At 36.8% G+C, this 16,916-nt stretch overlaps 1 long non-coding RNA gene across 1 annotated transcript in view; it reads right to left on the bottom strand.

Annotated features, from left to right (window-relative positions):
- The window catches only part of LOC138348427 (uncharacterized), a 28,108-nt gene extending 24,343 nt beyond the window's left edge, over positions 1–3,765 (bottom strand). Inside the window, exon 1 of the long non-coding RNA XR_011221033.1 lies at positions 3,238–3,765. This is a non-coding gene — a long non-coding RNA (uncharacterized lncRNA). The remainder of the gene's footprint in view (positions 1–3,237) is intronic.
- Positions 3,766–16,916: the final 13,151 nt, after the last annotated feature.

The raw sequence follows: 16,916 nt of genomic DNA, 5'->3' as shown, positions 1-16,916 counted from the left end.
CTAATCAATTAAATAAATATAAATGAGGAAACAAAAATAGACTAATTGATAACCTAATAAATTTCTTACTTTTTTAGGCTACCCCAAATAAATTACTAAAGAATTAAGAATACTTCAATTATTTATCATTTGAGCATACGATCTATGTGATTAAAATATTGATAAAATATTAAGCAATTAAAAAAGAGATAAACAAGAAGACATAATATGCAGAAATAGTTATCATAGTAATTCAATTTTAATTTATTATACCGCACCAAAAAAGAAGAAGATGTGCAAAAATAAATTTTTAAAAAATTGAGTAAATTTTGGATAGAATTTTTACATAAAAAAATATTTGTTTCTTTATAGGGATGATGCCACGATATTGTTAATCGCGCTCCTCCACCATAGAAACAATTTTATTTTGAGGTCAGTCTTAGAAACATAATAAAAATTTATATTTTTAAGAGTATTTAAAAAGGATTTAGTTCGCATATAGACACATAAATATTTACATATAAATACACATAATCCCTTTTGAAAATCATGGGTAGGTGGTACTTCCAGGAACGCGGCTTAACTTAAAAACATTGGAATTAGACCTTGTAATTTCTTTGACTTTCCCACTAATAATAAGTTAGGAGATAGTACTTATAATTTATATTTATATTTTATATATATATATATATATAAATATATATATATATATATATATATATATATATATATATATATAAAACATGCTTTTTTTAGTTATTGTTCAATCCTCCTTTCAAACTCTGGATTGATTATGACATTTGTTTTAGAAATATATAAAAAAAAGCATGTTTTAAATCTTTGTAAAAAAAAAACTGTTAGAGCATTAATGTAGTCAATAAATTATATGCAAATATTTTACTATGAAATATATTTAAGAGTAAATCAATTTGGTAAATGGAACAAATGATTTTTATTTTATTTTAAAGAGCAGTTATTGATTAGCAACACAATATTAATTGATTTATTTATTTAAAAGTGGCAGAAAAATAAGCACAACAATATTATTTTTTTAATAATATGCTGAAAATTTATAAGCCTATCAACAAGATTTTTAGGTGATCAATATGCTGAAAACTCACTAAAAGACAAAAAAATTATAAAGTCTAACCGATTAACATACTAAGCTTATTAGGATTTGATTTTAACATGCAAAATTATTATAATTTAATTTTTAGAAACTCATCAATAAGTTTACTAAAACATTAAACATGTTGAAAATTGGTTAGATTACAAAACCTATAAACAATAATTCTAGTTGGTTAAAATATTTAAAATCGCATTCCTATGGGCATGATTTCTAACTTTGAAAAATACGATAAACAAGTAGCATGTAATCCCCTCTCCTTAGGTGATCCCCCAAATATTTTATTTTATGTTGAGAGTTAGAGTTATAAATTATTACAAAGTAACAATTATACATAAGAACATCAACCAAATAAAATTGTCTTCTCTAATCTTCCTTCGCTTGGCGACTCTTGTAAATCTTGAATCTTAAATTCAAACTTGCTAAAAGGGTAATGTGACACAAATATATAATAATAAAAAAATAATCATAGCATCAGATATTCATAATAACCGATTGCTTTCACATAAACAACACAACAGAATAGATTAAAAAAACATCATTGTCGTACATAAAGGGAAAGGGTAATGAAACTAAATCAGATTCTTCCTTATTGTTTCATTTTTTTCAGCACACGAAAACATTCATAATTATGCAAAACCAAATTTAATCTAATGAAGAGGGTTAATTCATAATATAAATGTTAATTAAGAACACTAACCGGTTAAGAAGAAAAGAAAATCAATAATAAAGTATTAAGTAAGGTTTTCAATCCACAATAGCAACGCAACAATAAAAGGGCCGAAGGATGATTCAAAGATTTACTAGAGTTCTTACTTGTTTTTAACAATAGGGAGTAATATTTAAATTATTTCAAGAAAAGCAAGGAGAGAAAGCAAAGTGTAATGAGACAACTTGTGATAAAAGTGAATGAGTGTGTGAGTTGAGAGTTAGTGTTATTAATATATGGCAAAGATGCGAGGAGCATATAAGAAAAATAAATATTTTATCAATAAACTATTTCCTTATTTTCAAGGAGAGCAAAAATCAGAAAAAATATAATATTTCATTACCAAGATAAGCTAGTAAGAATAAAGTTAGGAAAAATAACATTATTCTCCCTTAAATAAAATAACCAAATCAGATATTAAATTAATACATTATTATTATTATTATTATTATTATTATTATTATTATTATTTTACCATATAAAAAAACTAAGAAAAATTATTTACAAATAGGGAAAGACATGAATAAATATCTTATTATTTTATTTTAGGAGAGCCAAACTTGGGAATATTATTTTCCTAAAATAAGAAAGTAGGAATCTATTTAATTTTCAAATAAAAAAATGGATTCAATTAATAGGTAATTAAAATAATAAATAAGCAAGAATCAAGTAAGACATATATTCATCAGATATTATAATTTGAAAGACAAATAAGCAAAAACGGAAGGAAATATTTGGAATTCAATTATTACAACAATCTTGTATTCAAAAGAGCACATAAATCCAAAAAACTTGTTTATTTATTTTTTAGCTCAACCTAAAATAAGACATCTAACCATCTAATCATCTTTAATAAAGGTAAATATAATCAATTAACAATAATAAATAAAGCAATAACATTAATTTTACCTTACCAAGAGCAATAAACATACAAGTCAACTTAGTATGAATTAATTAACAACCAGCAAAATCAAAGTCCATAATAAAGAAAACCTAAATCAAGCAATAATATTTTTTATCATAATTAACAAGTACTGGCATATCATATTTTCTTAATGACATATACTAATCCGAGTTAGCCGTATTCAATTAATAATCTTAGTATTAATATTAGTAGCACATGTAACATTAGAGGGAATTAGAGAATAAATAACTAAATTGAATATCACTATAAGCTATTAGTTGCAACTCCATTACTCTGACAGAACTAATAAATGGTGACATGTTAAACAATCATCGATGAATATTAACAAGTTTTATAGTAAAAAAAGTCATCAGATCAATATCATTAAGAAAAAGGGCATGAATCTTGAACAAAAAATTCTCACATAGATAGTTTTTCTTAACAATCAACATGTAATATAACCTCCAACTTAGAAAAGACAGTAGACAGTGATGGAGAAAAAAAATAGCTTAGACTTACATTGGACGAATCTGAACAAATCCATCTCATAACAAACATGAAATTTGAAAATCAGAACAAAGCCTCGCCGGAGCTTGCTGCTTCTTTGCCGGAAAAAGGTGGGGGCGAGTGGTCTTTTTGGTTGTCGTTAACGCCGGTTGCTGTTCTCTATCGCAGGCTGCCTAGAGATGCCCTCATCCGCTTCCCTCCTGCTTCTATACCTGCAGGAGCAGAAGAAGAAAGGGAAAACAGAGAGGGGAAACAGGGGAAGAAGAGGAACGATGAATGGAGGGAGAGGGGAAGAGGGAGGCGCTTGAGAGAAGGGACAAAGGGGGAGGTAAAGAGGGAGAAATGATGGATGCCATCAGCTTCTGGCTCACGCTAGAAAGAATGGGGGAGATAGAGGGTCATCGGTCGGAGAAGAGGAGGAGAACGGATAAGAGAGGGGGCGGAGTGTTGTGGCGTTTCGCAAACAAAAAGAAAAGGAGGGGAGAAAGATATTAAGAAGGGAGGTGGCGGCTGCGAGGGAGTGGGAAGAAGAATATGAGTTAAGCTTAGGTTTTTGTCTTTACGATATTAGAAATAGGAATAATAGGAGGATAGATCTTGACAGTACGATTTGTTTAGATGTACGGCTAGGAGTCGATCTAGGATTTGATGATTTATTTGATGGGTGACATTAAAAGATGAGGTCTTAAAATCAAATTTGATTGAATATGGAATGACTTAAATTGCAATTAAATTGACTAAAATTAAAACGAAAAGGTGACTATAATTGAAATAAAATTTTAATTAGAGTGGTTATAATTGAGTGAAATTAAAATAAAATAGGTTATCTTTTAAATAATTTTGAGAATATTAAGAAAGTATTATTTAATTAAAATAATACATATATTAAAATAATTTTTATACAATTGAAAATCACTTAAATATAAAATATTTGAAATTCATTAATAATTTTAAAACATTTTAATAATATCTACAATAATTTTAAAATGTAAAACATAATAAAATTAAAATTTTCAAGAATAATAGACTAAGAATTCTAAACTTTAAGTAAATTTTAAAATACGTATTTAATCCAAGAGTATTTCTAAAATGGGTCAAGGTCGGTCAAAATTGAGCGTCAACACATGGGAAGTAGTACCCTCTCTTTTAGGTGTTGGAGTAGAACACCGTATTCCATGTAGCTCACATGGTATATGTCAGTTATGGTTATGTATCCCGAATGTTAATAAATTAACTAATATAAGAATATGAATTCTAATCTAAATTCTTTGGGAAGTGTGCTTAGCATTGGGAGGATTATGGACCCTATCTATTCATTCCAATAGATGACTTCATGAAATTATAGGATTGGAGCCTCTGATGAAGTAAAGACCTATGTTATATATGACTTGTATGAATGCATTTTAAATTACCTTGTTATGTCAAGGCATGAATTATGACTATGCATGTGAATTACCCCTATGACTCCTAAGTCAGTTTACTTAGTATATGTGGGAATATGGAACTCCATGTGTACATTGCAAAAGTAAGCTTGTGAAGGGGTTATTATGGTAGTTTACCCATAGTATGAAGTAACTGAGTTATGACTAAGGTTTTAGATAAGGAAAGAGTCCTTCTATGATACTATTAAGTATGTGTCCTTATATATAGTTATGAATGAACCAGTTATGAGTTTTTAAGAATGTTATGCCTAGTGTAGGGTGAAAATTCTTGGGTACACTTTGTTGAAGTAGTATTACGGGATGATACTACACATTGCACTAGTGTTACTTAGGAGTTATCTTAGGTGATGGTCCTTGTGTGAAGTTTGTGTCTATGAGGTGCTTAATACTTTTTAATATATTTGGTCGTGTTATAAATCATATCACTGAAATACTATTATAATATGAGTTGAAGTTGATGCATCGTACTAAGTACACTTGAGGGTTACTTAAGGATAGAAGGAAGATAAAACAGATGTAATGCATTGTATGTACTGAACATGCTTCAGTGTATAATAAATAACTTTATATGTTATTAGGAAGAGTATCCATGTCTATATGATGTATGTGAACTATAGCGAGCTTATACCCGCCAATGTTTATGATGTTTACTAAATAGACAAGATGAATGATTTGTAACTAAATGTCCTCTTGAAATGAATGTTTTGCATGGTTTTCATACTTAGGCATTCTTGTACTAATACCATTTTTCTTCACCTTCCTGTATGTTTTCATTGCATTTATTTGTTGTTTGAAGTCCAAAAATAATTTCGTTTCCGCTAGATTCTTAATATACATGGTAAGGGTTAAAATATCTGGCTACGACTCCCGGGGGGCTACCCTAAGGGCCCTCTAGGAGGACCCTAACTGTAACGACCCGTTTAGTCGTTTTGAGCAACAGACTTCAATTCTGGAAAAACTGGCAGAAGCGACGGACCCCACGACGGAACGTCATGGGCACGACGGAACGTCATGGGCACGACGGACCGTCGCAGGGTCTCATTTCAAAACACTTAGAAAATCTGAAATTGGGTACTAAAAATCGACTCTCTGAACTTCGTGACGGAATGGCAGGACGGACCGTCACAGGCGTGACGGACCGTCACGGAGACTTTAGTGAAAATCCATTCTCTGAACTTTGCGACGACCTGCAGGACGGACCGTCGCAGGCACGACGGCCCGTCACAGGTTGCGCAAATCCCAGGCAGAATCGGATTTCCTTACACGTTTTAAGGGACGTTTTTGGACTATTCCTTCCTTAATTATAGATTTTGTGGGTTTATATTAATAACTCAAATTCTTGGGGGTTAAAAGAGGTAACCCTAAGTTAATTAGTGGAGTATTATTGCCATCTTTTACACATAGTTATATGGTAATTAGGGTAAAAAGAAAGGGGGTTTTGAATAAGAAAAGAGAAAAGAAAAGAGAGAGATAGATTGATCGATTGAGAGAGAGAGTCGAACAAGGAAGAAGAATATCAAAGCTTGGGAGATTGCTTGTTGATTCCAATTCTTCGGTGGAGGTAGGTTATGGTTTCTCTTACGATATTCGTAGCAAACTCTTAATAGAGAATGATATGTATTGATAATATTGTAAACCCTGCTATATGCTTAATTGTATGCTTGCATGAATATGATTATGTGATTGTGATAAGATAAGCATGATGAAAATATTGAATCCCAAATCTTGAAAAGAAACTTTAATATACATTATTAATGAGGATGCCTTGGTATAGAAGAAGGCTTGATGATTTAAAGTAATGGGATTGATGATGCCTTGGTATAGAAGAAGGCTTGATCAATTAAAGTAATGGGATCGGGTGTCACGAACCGACACGTACAATTAGGGGATCGGGTGTCACGAACCGACACGTAGAATTAGGGGATCGGGTGTCACGAACCGACACGTAGATTTAGGGGATCGGGTGTCACAAACCGACACGTAGAATTAGGGGATCGGGTGTCACGAACCGACACGTAGATTTAGGGGATCGGGTGTCACGAACCGACACGTAGATTTAGGGGATCGGAGTGTCACGTACCGACACAAGAGGAATAATGAATATGAGTGAGCGGAGTGTCACGTACCGACACAAGAGAATAAAGATAATGAATCTTGAAAGATTGGTTGTTATTACATTGAAATGTTAAGGTTTAGATTGGTTGGTTCGCTCACATAGGAGGGTAAGTGTGGGTGCCAGTCGCGGCCCGGTTTGGGTCGTGACAAACTTGGTATCAGAGCATTAGGTTCGTTGGTCTCATCACACAAGAACAGGTCTAGTAGAGTCTTAAGGAACGGTAGGGGGACACCTTTACTTTTCTTTGGGAGGCTATAAGACTTTAGGAAAATTTCACTCTTTCATTCTTTCTTTCGTGCTACTACTTGAGTCCAATTGGTATCTAGGCGATACGAATTGGTATCTGACCATCTTCACTCTCTTTCGCAGATGGTTAGAACTAGAGCAACGACTACGTCAACACCAACACCGGCCAGACAAGAAACAACTGAGCCAGCCACTGGGGCTGTGGCTCGAGGAGGAACAGCAGCGAGGGGCCGTGGAAGAGGTCGTGGGAGGACGTCCTCTAGGGGAAGAGGACGAGCGCCTAGCCCATCTGATACTAGGGCAGTGACTCCTCCACCGACTGAGGAAGTAATAAGAGAAGGGGAGGATGGGGAAACTGAACAAGTGCAGAATGAGGGATTTCCACCCCAACCTACCCCAGAGATGATCAATCAGGTTCTGGCTTATCTTAGCGGGTTATCTGATCAAGGTCAGGCACCTCCAGTGTTTTCTGCGCCAACACCTCCGGTTTCAGAAGTACAACATGCGGCTACTATGGCTCCCCGCATGGATGTTCCATTGGAAATAGGCACGTTTCCACGTCTGACTACTGGGCCTATAATGACAAGTGATCAGCATGAAATTTTCAGTAAGTTCTTGAAATTGAAACCTCCAGTCTTCAAGGGTGCGGAATCTGAGGATGCTTACGATTTTCTGGTTGACTGTCATGAGCTACTACACAAGATGGGTATAGTAGAACGGTTTGGTGTTGAGTTCGTGAGTTATCAGTTTCAAGGGAACGCCAAAATGTGGTGGCGGTCACATATCGAGTGTCAACCAATAGAGGCACCACCTATGACTTGGGCCTCATTCTCTAGCTTGTTCATGGAGAAGTATATCCCCCGAACTTTGAGGGATAGGAAAAGGGACGAGTTCCTGAGCCTAGAGCAAGGTAGGATGTCGGTTAATGCTTATGAGGCTAAGTTCCGTGCACTATCCAGATATGCCACTAAATTATGTTTCAGTCCCCAAGAGCGAATTCGCCGGTTTGTGAAGGGGTTGAGGTCAGAATTGCGGATTTCGGCCTTACAGATAGCGGCAACGGCAAAATCCTTCCAAGAGGTGGTAGACTTTGTGATAGAAGTGGAAGGAGTGAAGCCAGACGACTTAGCCACAACATCGACATCAAAAAGGCTTCGAAAGGGAGGTAAGTTTAATGGTTCTTACACTAGAGGACAGGGTTCGGGAAGTTACTCAGTCCGACCAATTCAGTCTTCACTACAGACTGTAGTTGGGGGACCACCTCAGACCGGTCAACACTTCTCCGACGGGCATATGATCGACTCCAAATAATGTTATGGATGTGGGGAGATTGGACATATTAGGAGAAATTGTCCCAGACCAAGTTACAAACCCCCAATAGCTAGAGGTAGAGGTGGTCATGGTAGAGGCCGTTTTTCTGGAGGGCGTGGTGGTCGAGGTAATAGTGGTCACCAAAACGGCATAGGTAATGGGCAAACTGGGGCCACTACATCACAACATGGTAGGGGCAACGGACAGACGAACGATAGGGCCCATTGTTACGCTTTCCCTGGGCGGTCTGAAGCGGAGGCATCTGATGCTGTCATCACAGGTAATCTTCTGGTTTGTGATTGCATGGCTTCTGTATTGTTTGATCCTGGATCCACGTTTTCTTATGTATCTTCCTCATTTGCTAATGGTCTAAATTTACATTGTGAATTACTTGATATGCCTATTCGTGTTTCTACTCTGGTGGGTGAGTCTGTGGTAGTTGAAAAGGTGTATAGGTCTTGTTTGGTGAACTTTGTGGGGAGCAACACCTATGTAGATTTGGTTATCTTAGAAATGGACGATTTTGATGTGATTCTGGGTATGACTTGGCTTTCTCCGCAATTTGCAATCTTGGATTGTAATGCTAAAACGGTGACGTTAGCCAAGCCTGGGACAGACCCGTTAGTGTGGGAGGGTGACTACACTTCCAATCCGGTCCGCATCGTCTCCTTTCTTCGTGCTAAGAAAATGATTAGTAAAGGGTGTTTAGCTTTCTTGGAACATCCCAAGGATGACACTACCCAAGTACCTTCGATTGAGTCGGTTTCAGTAGTTCGTGAGTTTCTGGATGTGTTCCCTGCAGATCTTCCTGGTATGCCACCGGATAGGGATATTGACTTCTGTAATTATCTTTAACCCGGTACTCGCCCCATTTCTATACCCCCTTATAGAATGGCTCCCGCGGAGTTAAGAGAGTTAAAAGCACAACTTCAAGAGTTATTGAACAAAGGCTTCATTAGACCAAGTGCATCTCCTTGGGGTGCTCCGGTTTTGTTTGTAAAGAAGAAGGATGGGAGTTTTCGAATGTGTATAGACTACAGACAACTACACAAGGTAACCATAAAGAACAAGTATCCTCTTCCCCGCATTGATGATTTGTTCGATCAGTTACAAGGTGCTTGTGTGTTCTCTAAGATTGACTTGAGATCCGGTTATCATCAATTGAAAATACGGACAACGGATGTGCCAAAGACTGCTTTTTGAACGAGGTATGGGCATTACGAATTTGTAGTGATGTCCTTTGGTCTTACGAATGCCCCTGCTGCGTTCATGAGCTTGATGAACGGGATTTTTAAGCCATATTTGGACCTCTTCGTGATCGTATTTATTGATGATATATTGGTATACTCAAAGAGCAAGAAGGAACATGAAGAGCATTTGAGAATGGTATTGGAAATGTTGAGGGAGAAAAAGCTTTATGCCAAGTTCTCTAAGTGTGAGTTTTGGCTAGATGCGGTGTCCTTCTTGGGGCACGTGGTTTCTAAGGATGGAGTGATGGTGGATCCTTCTAAGATTGAGACAGTGAAGAATTGGGTAAGACCTACTAATGTGTCAGAAATAAGGAGCTTTGTTGGGTTAGCTAGCTACTACCGCCGATTCGTCAAGGGATTCTCTTCTATCGCTTCTGAATTGACGAACTTGACTAAGCAGAATGTCCCATTTGTATGGTCGGATGAATGTGAGGAAAGCTTTCAGAAGCTCAAGACTTTGTTGACTACCGCACCTATCCTTACCTTGCCAGTAGAGGGTAAGAACTTCATTGTTTATTGTGATGCATCCTATTCTGGTTTGGGTGCAGTACTAATACAAGAGAAGAGTGTGATTGCTTATGCTTCAAGACAATTAAAAGTGCATGAACGTAACTATCCAACTCATGATTTGGAATTGGCTGCGGTAGTGTTTGCATTAAAGCAATGGAGTCACTATTTATATGGGGTTAAGTGTGAGATCTATACGGATCATCGTAGCCTTCAGTATGTCTTTACTCAGAAAGATTTGAACTTAAGACAGAGGAGATGGATGGAGTTACTAAAGGACTACGATATCACTATCTTGTATCATCCGGGGAAGGCGAATGTTGTAGCGGATGCTTTAAGTAGGAAGGCGGGAAGCATGGGAAGTCTAGCTCACTTGCAAGCTTCTAGACGCCCATTGGCTAGAGAGGTTCAGACTCTAGCTAATGACTTGATGAGATTAGAAGTAAATGAGAAGGGAGGATTGTTGGCTTCTGTGGAGGCAAGATCTTCCTTTCTTGACAAAATTAAGGGAAGACAGTTCGATGATGAGAAACTGCGCAGAATCCAAGATAAGGTATTGCGAGGAGAGTCTAAGGAAGCACAAATCGATGAGGAAGGTGTTTTGAGAATCAAGGGAAGGGTATGTGTACCCCGCGTCGATGGGTTGATCAACACTATTCTGAAAGAGGCCTATAGTTCAAGGTATTCTATACATCCGGGTGCAACCAAGATGTATCGTGACCTAAAACAACACTTTTGGTGGAGTAGAATGAAGTGTGACATTGTGGATTTTATTGCCAAATGTCCAAACTGTCAACAAGTAAAGTATGAACACCAAAGGCCCGGAGGAACACTTCAGAGAATGCCCATTCCGGAATGGAAGTGGGAAAGGATTGCAATGGATTTTGTGGTTGGTCTTCCAAAGACAATGGGTAGGTATGAATCTATTTGGGTGATTGTTGATAGGTTAACTAAGTCAGCTCATTTCATTCCGGTCAAGGTGACTTATAATGCAGAGAAGTTAGCCAAAATCTATGTCTCAGAAATTGTTCGGTTGCATGGGGTTCCACTCTCCATCATATCAGATAGAGGTACTCAGTTTACTTCTAAATTTTGGAAAACATTGCATGCAGAATTGGGTACTAGGTTGGACCTTAGTACTGCGTTCCATCCTCAGACCGATGGCCAGTCTGAAAGGACGATTCAAGTGTTGGAGGATATGCTTCGTGCGTGTGTGATAGAGTTTGGTGGTCATTGGGATAGCTTCCTACCCTTAGAGGAGTTTTCATACAATAATAGCTATCACTCAAGCATTGACATGGCTCCATTCGAAGCCTTGTATGGTAGGAGATGTAGGTCTCCCATTGGTTGGTTTGATGCATTTGAGGTTAGGCCTTGGGGTACTGACCTTTTGAGAGATTCGATAGAGAAAGTGAAGTCTATTCAAGAAAAGCTTCTAGCGGCGCAAAGTAGACAAAAAGAATATGCAGATCGAAAGGTTAGAGACTTAGAGTTCATGGAGGGTGAACAAGTCTTGTTGAAAGTTTCACCACTGAAGGGGGTGATGCGGTTTGGTAAAAGGGGTAAACTAAGTCCAAGGTACATTGGACCATTTGAGGTACTTAAGCGAGTAGGAGAGGTGGCTTATGAGTTAGCCTTGCCTCCAGGGCTGTCCGGAGTGCATCCGGTATTCCATGTGTCGATGTTGAAAAGGTACCATGGGGATGGAAACTACATCATCCGGTGGGATTCAATTTTTCTTGATGAGAACTTGTCTTATGAGGAGGAGCCTGTTGCTATTTTAGATAGAGAAGTTCGCAGGTTGAGGTCAAGAGAGATTGCATCCATCAAGGTGCAATGGAAGAATCGACCGGTTGAAGAAGCCACTTGGGAGAAGGAGGCGGATATGCGAGAAAGATACCCACATCTGTTTAAAGATTCAGGTACTATTTTTCGCCCTTGTTTTCCTTCTTTTGATCGTTCGGGGACGAACGATGGGTAAATTGGTATCTAATGTAACAACCCGTTTAGTCGTTTTGAGCAACAGACTTCAATTTTGGAAAAATTGGCAGCAGCGACGGACCCCACGATGGAACGTCATGGGCACGACGGACCGTCGCAGGGTCTCGTTTCAAAACACTTAGAAAATCTGAAATTGGGTACTAAAAATCGACTCTCTGAACTTCGTGACGGAATGGCAGGACGGACCGTCACAGGCGTGACGGACCGTCACGGAGACTTTAGTGAAAATCCATTCTCTGAACTTTGCGATGACTTGCAGGACGGACCGTCGCAGGCAAGACGGCCCGTCACAGGTTGCGCAAATCCCAGGCAGAATCGGATTTCCTTACATGTTTTAAGGGACGTTTTTGGACTATTCCTTCCTTAATTATAGATTTTGTGGGTTTATATTAATAACTCAAATTCTTGGGGGTTAAAAGAGGTAACCCTAAGTTAATTAGTGGAGTATTATTGCCATCTTTTACACTTAGTTATATGGTAATTAGGGTAAAAAGAAAGGGGGTTTTGAATAAGAAAAGAGAAAAGAAAAGAGAGAGATAGATTGATCGATTGAGAGAGAGAGTCGAACGAGGAAGAAGAATATCAAAGCTTTGGAGATTGCTTGTTGATTCCAATTCTTCGGTGGAGGTAGGTTATGGTTTCTCTTACGATATTCGTAGCAAACTCTTAATAGAGAATGATATGTATTGATAATATTGTAAATCCTGCTATATGCTTAATTGTATGCTTGCATGAATATGATTATGTGATTGTGATAAGATAAGCATGATGAAAATATTGAATCCCAAATCTTGAAAAGAAACTTTAATATACATTATTAATGAGGATGCCTTGGTATAGAAGAAGGCTTGATGAATTAAAGTAATGGGATTGATGATGCCTTGGTATAGAAGAAGGCTTGATGAATTAAAGTAATGGGATCGGGTGTCACGAACCGACACGTAGAATTAGGGGATCGGGTGTCACGAACTGACACGTAGAATTAGGGGATCGGGTGTCACGAACCGACACGTAGATTTAGGGGATCGGGTGTCACGAACCGACACGTAGAATTAGGGGATCGGGTGTCACGAACCGACACGTAGATTTAGGGGATCAGGTGTCACGAACCAACACGTAGATTTAGGGGATCGGAGTTTTACGTACCGACAAAAGAGGAATAATGAATATGAGGGAGCGGAGTGTCACGTACCGACACAAGAGAATAAAGATAATGAATCTTGAAAGATGTTAATATACTCAATCTAATGAACATGATTCCCAAATGATGTATGGTATTGGGGCTTGAGTCCTCATGTGTGAACTTGACGGTAATTGTTAATGATATAGTGCTTGTTGTTGCTACATGTTGAGTATCATAGTTGAGTTTATGATATTACTTGGTATATACTGTTTTCTATTTTGAGTTGGCCGATGATATCTACTTAGTACCCGTGCTTTGTACTGACCCCTACTTTTATTTTTTTCTTCTTGTTTAATTGTGGAGTGCAGCAAACATGCCGTCATCTTCGACTCAACAATAACTCTAGCCAGTCTTCGTCACATCGGATCTTCAGTGTGAGCTAATGCTTCTAGCTTGGACTGGATCTTCTTCTTCAAGTCTTGATGCCTTGAACTTCCGGCATGGACTAGCTTCTTATGTATTTTTAGCTTTTAGAATACTCTTAGTTTAGTCATTTGATTGTAGATGTTTTTGTGGTGATGACTTCCAGGTTTTGGGAATAATAGCTGTTGAATATTGATAGTTATTGAATTGGTTTTTATTAATGAGTTTAAGTCTTCCGCATTACTTTCTGTTGTTATTACATTGAAATGTTAAGGTTTAGATTGGTTGGTTCGCTCACATAGGAGGGTAAGTGTGGGTGCCAGTCGCGGCCCGGTTTGGGTCGTGACACTAACGATGGACAAGGAGGTAGCCCAAGGCAGTGTGCAGCAGCTGGATTTAGGAACCAGCCTCGTGTCACACGCATAGCACTGAGTGTGCCTGTGCAACGCGCTCCAAACACGAGGATTATTGCCTTAAATATTATTTTGGGGAAATTTCAGAGGCTGCCTCCGCGATTCGCAGCCACCTCCCAGATCCGATTGTGTTGTTTTAAAGTTAACTTTGACCTGTCTTAAATACCAATGAGTATGGGGGTGTTATGATCATTCACTTGATGATTTGGTAAGTTGACCTATTTTCTCTAATTATCTTAGAATGTATATTGCATTGTATTGACTAGTATGCTCCACTTATGGTGGCGATGTTTACATTGTTGTACAATTTTATGTGTTATGATCATGGACATGAAGTAATCATATGCAAGATCAATTTATATGATGATTTCCATGTTTAGGAAGTTTAAGGATTTAGACTTAATTCTAATTATCATGTTCTATGTAATTTGATGTTATGTGAATTATATGAATAGCCCTCCAAACTAGTTATATCATCTAGGTGTGTATGATGTTATACGTATATGTGTGATGATCATGTTAGGTTTAGATGGTCTATATCGCTAGTGATGAACAATATCTTGGTAGAATCACCCCTACCTATATGAACCCTATATGAACGTGTGATTTAAGTATGCTAGGATTCTTCAATTCTAATGTTGGGCGTGTTATTTCCTCATATGATTTATTGTTAGTGTGTGTAGTCTATAGTCTTAAATAATATAGATGTGCTCGACTAAAGACTTGAAGAATTTTGTACATATTTTGTGGTCTTTAAAGGGTTGCTTCCTCAAGGTTATCATATAGCCATTATGTTATCATGTTGGCCAATGTACACACATACACTCCATGCACGTCTATGAATAGGATAGATTTATAATGATAAAGGAAAGGATAGTTTTCCTATGCATTATTACCTATTTCTATGGATGTGAGGTATATGATTAATGAATGTATCAACATGTGTGACTAAAGGTTTTATGTGAAGGTAGATCTCACATTGTATGCACACACACATGATGTATGATTGTATGAATATGTTAAAATACGTTATCACATTAATTAGGGTCTATGATGAAAGTATATTCTTATCTTAAAATCCTCTAAGATATATGAAATATAAAGAAGTAGACTCCTAAGGTCTTGTTAATTACTTAATACATTCATTGGTTAATATATATTAAAAAGGGAGTTATATCCTAGAACCGAGTAAACATGAGGAATGAGAGAGGGAGCTTCACGTTAGTAAGTCCACCATCCCACAAAGAGAAGCTTCATATTTTGTAAGTCCAGATTCCCAACCTAGATGTCGTCTCATGAGATGGATACCTCCACATTAGCAAGTCAAGGTTTCTAGAAGCAATCATCTTGTCACATAACTACGTGCCCTCGTAGGTTTTTTCTTAGTGGATCAACTATAATTTTGAATAAAAGTCCTACCATGGCAAGTAGTACCCTCTCTTTTTGATGTTGGAGTAAAACACCGAATTCTATGTAGCTCACATGGTCTATAGTTGTTACTGCTATGTTTCCTGAAGTTTACTAAATTAACAAAGATAAGAATATGAATTCTAATATTAATTCCTTGAGAAGTGTACTTAGTAGAGGTAGGACTATGAAACCAATCTATGCATTGAACTATATGACTTCAAAAAAAGACATGATTGGAGCCTCTTATGAAGTAAATTACTTATGTAATGTATGACTTGTATGTGTGCATGTTAAGTGACTTTGTTATCTAAATACATGCATTATGACTATGCATGTGAAATACACTTTTGACTACTAAGTGAGTTTACTTTGTATATGTGGTAGTATGGGACTCCATGTGTACATTGCACAAGTAAGCTTGTGAAGAGGTTGTGAGGGTGGTTTACCTATGATATGAACTAAATGAGTTAGGACTAAGGTTGAAGTAAAGGAAAGAGTGCTTATATGATGCTATGAAGTATGTGGCCTTATGTCTAGTTATAAATGAAAGAGTTTTGATTTTTTAGTATGTTATCCCTAGTGTAGAATGACTTCTTAGGTACACTTGGTGGAAGTGGTATTATGGGGTGCTACCTACACATTGCACAAGTGTGACTTAGAAGTTGTCTTAGCTGATGGTCCTTATGTGAAGGTGGTGTTTATGAGTTGCGCAAGACTTATGAATATAGTTGGTTGTGTTATGAATCATATCTGTTAAAGACTATTATATGTTGACCTCTAGGAGATACATTGTACAAAGTACACTTGAGGGTTAATTAAGGAATGAAGTAAGATAAAAAAGATGTAATGCATGATATGTATTGAATATGTTTATGAGTATGATAAATAGTTTTATATGTTATTATGACTAGTATCCATGTCAATATGATGTATGTGAATTATATTGAGCTTATATGTGCCACTATTTATTAAGTTTACTAAATAAACATGATGTATGTTATCTAACTAATGTCCTCTTTAAATGAATTTTTTGCATGGTTGACATGCTTATTGTTCGTGTACTCTTTTCACACAAAAGTTTAGGTGGTGATGGCTTAAGGATGTATCCTTGGTGAAGAGGTTGGATACATCTTTCATGTTCAAGAAGAGGGATACTTATGCTTTAAGGGTTGCCTATATCAAGTTACTCTTTAAGTTGATGTAATATCCTAGACCTATATTTTATGTTCATAGGGGTCGTGTCCTTATTCTATTCAATCGAGTTGTGTCTTAAGATGGCAAAGAGACTTAAGAGCCTACTTATATATATATATATATATATATATATATATATATATATATTGAAGTCATGATTCTAGCATATGATGTTCTATAAAAAAGTTCTAAATTTTGTACTATTTTAACTATGATTATGCAATGCAAGATGTCTAAGGGCTCGTTTTAGACCTC

Source organism: Solanum lycopersicum, chromosome 5, assembly GCF_036512215.1.
Source record: "Solanum lycopersicum chromosome 5, SLM_r2.1".
Classification (NCBI taxonomy): Eukaryota; Viridiplantae; Streptophyta; class Magnoliopsida; order Solanales; family Solanaceae; genus Solanum; species Solanum lycopersicum.
This window is presented reverse-complemented; position numbering and strand designations above follow the sequence as displayed.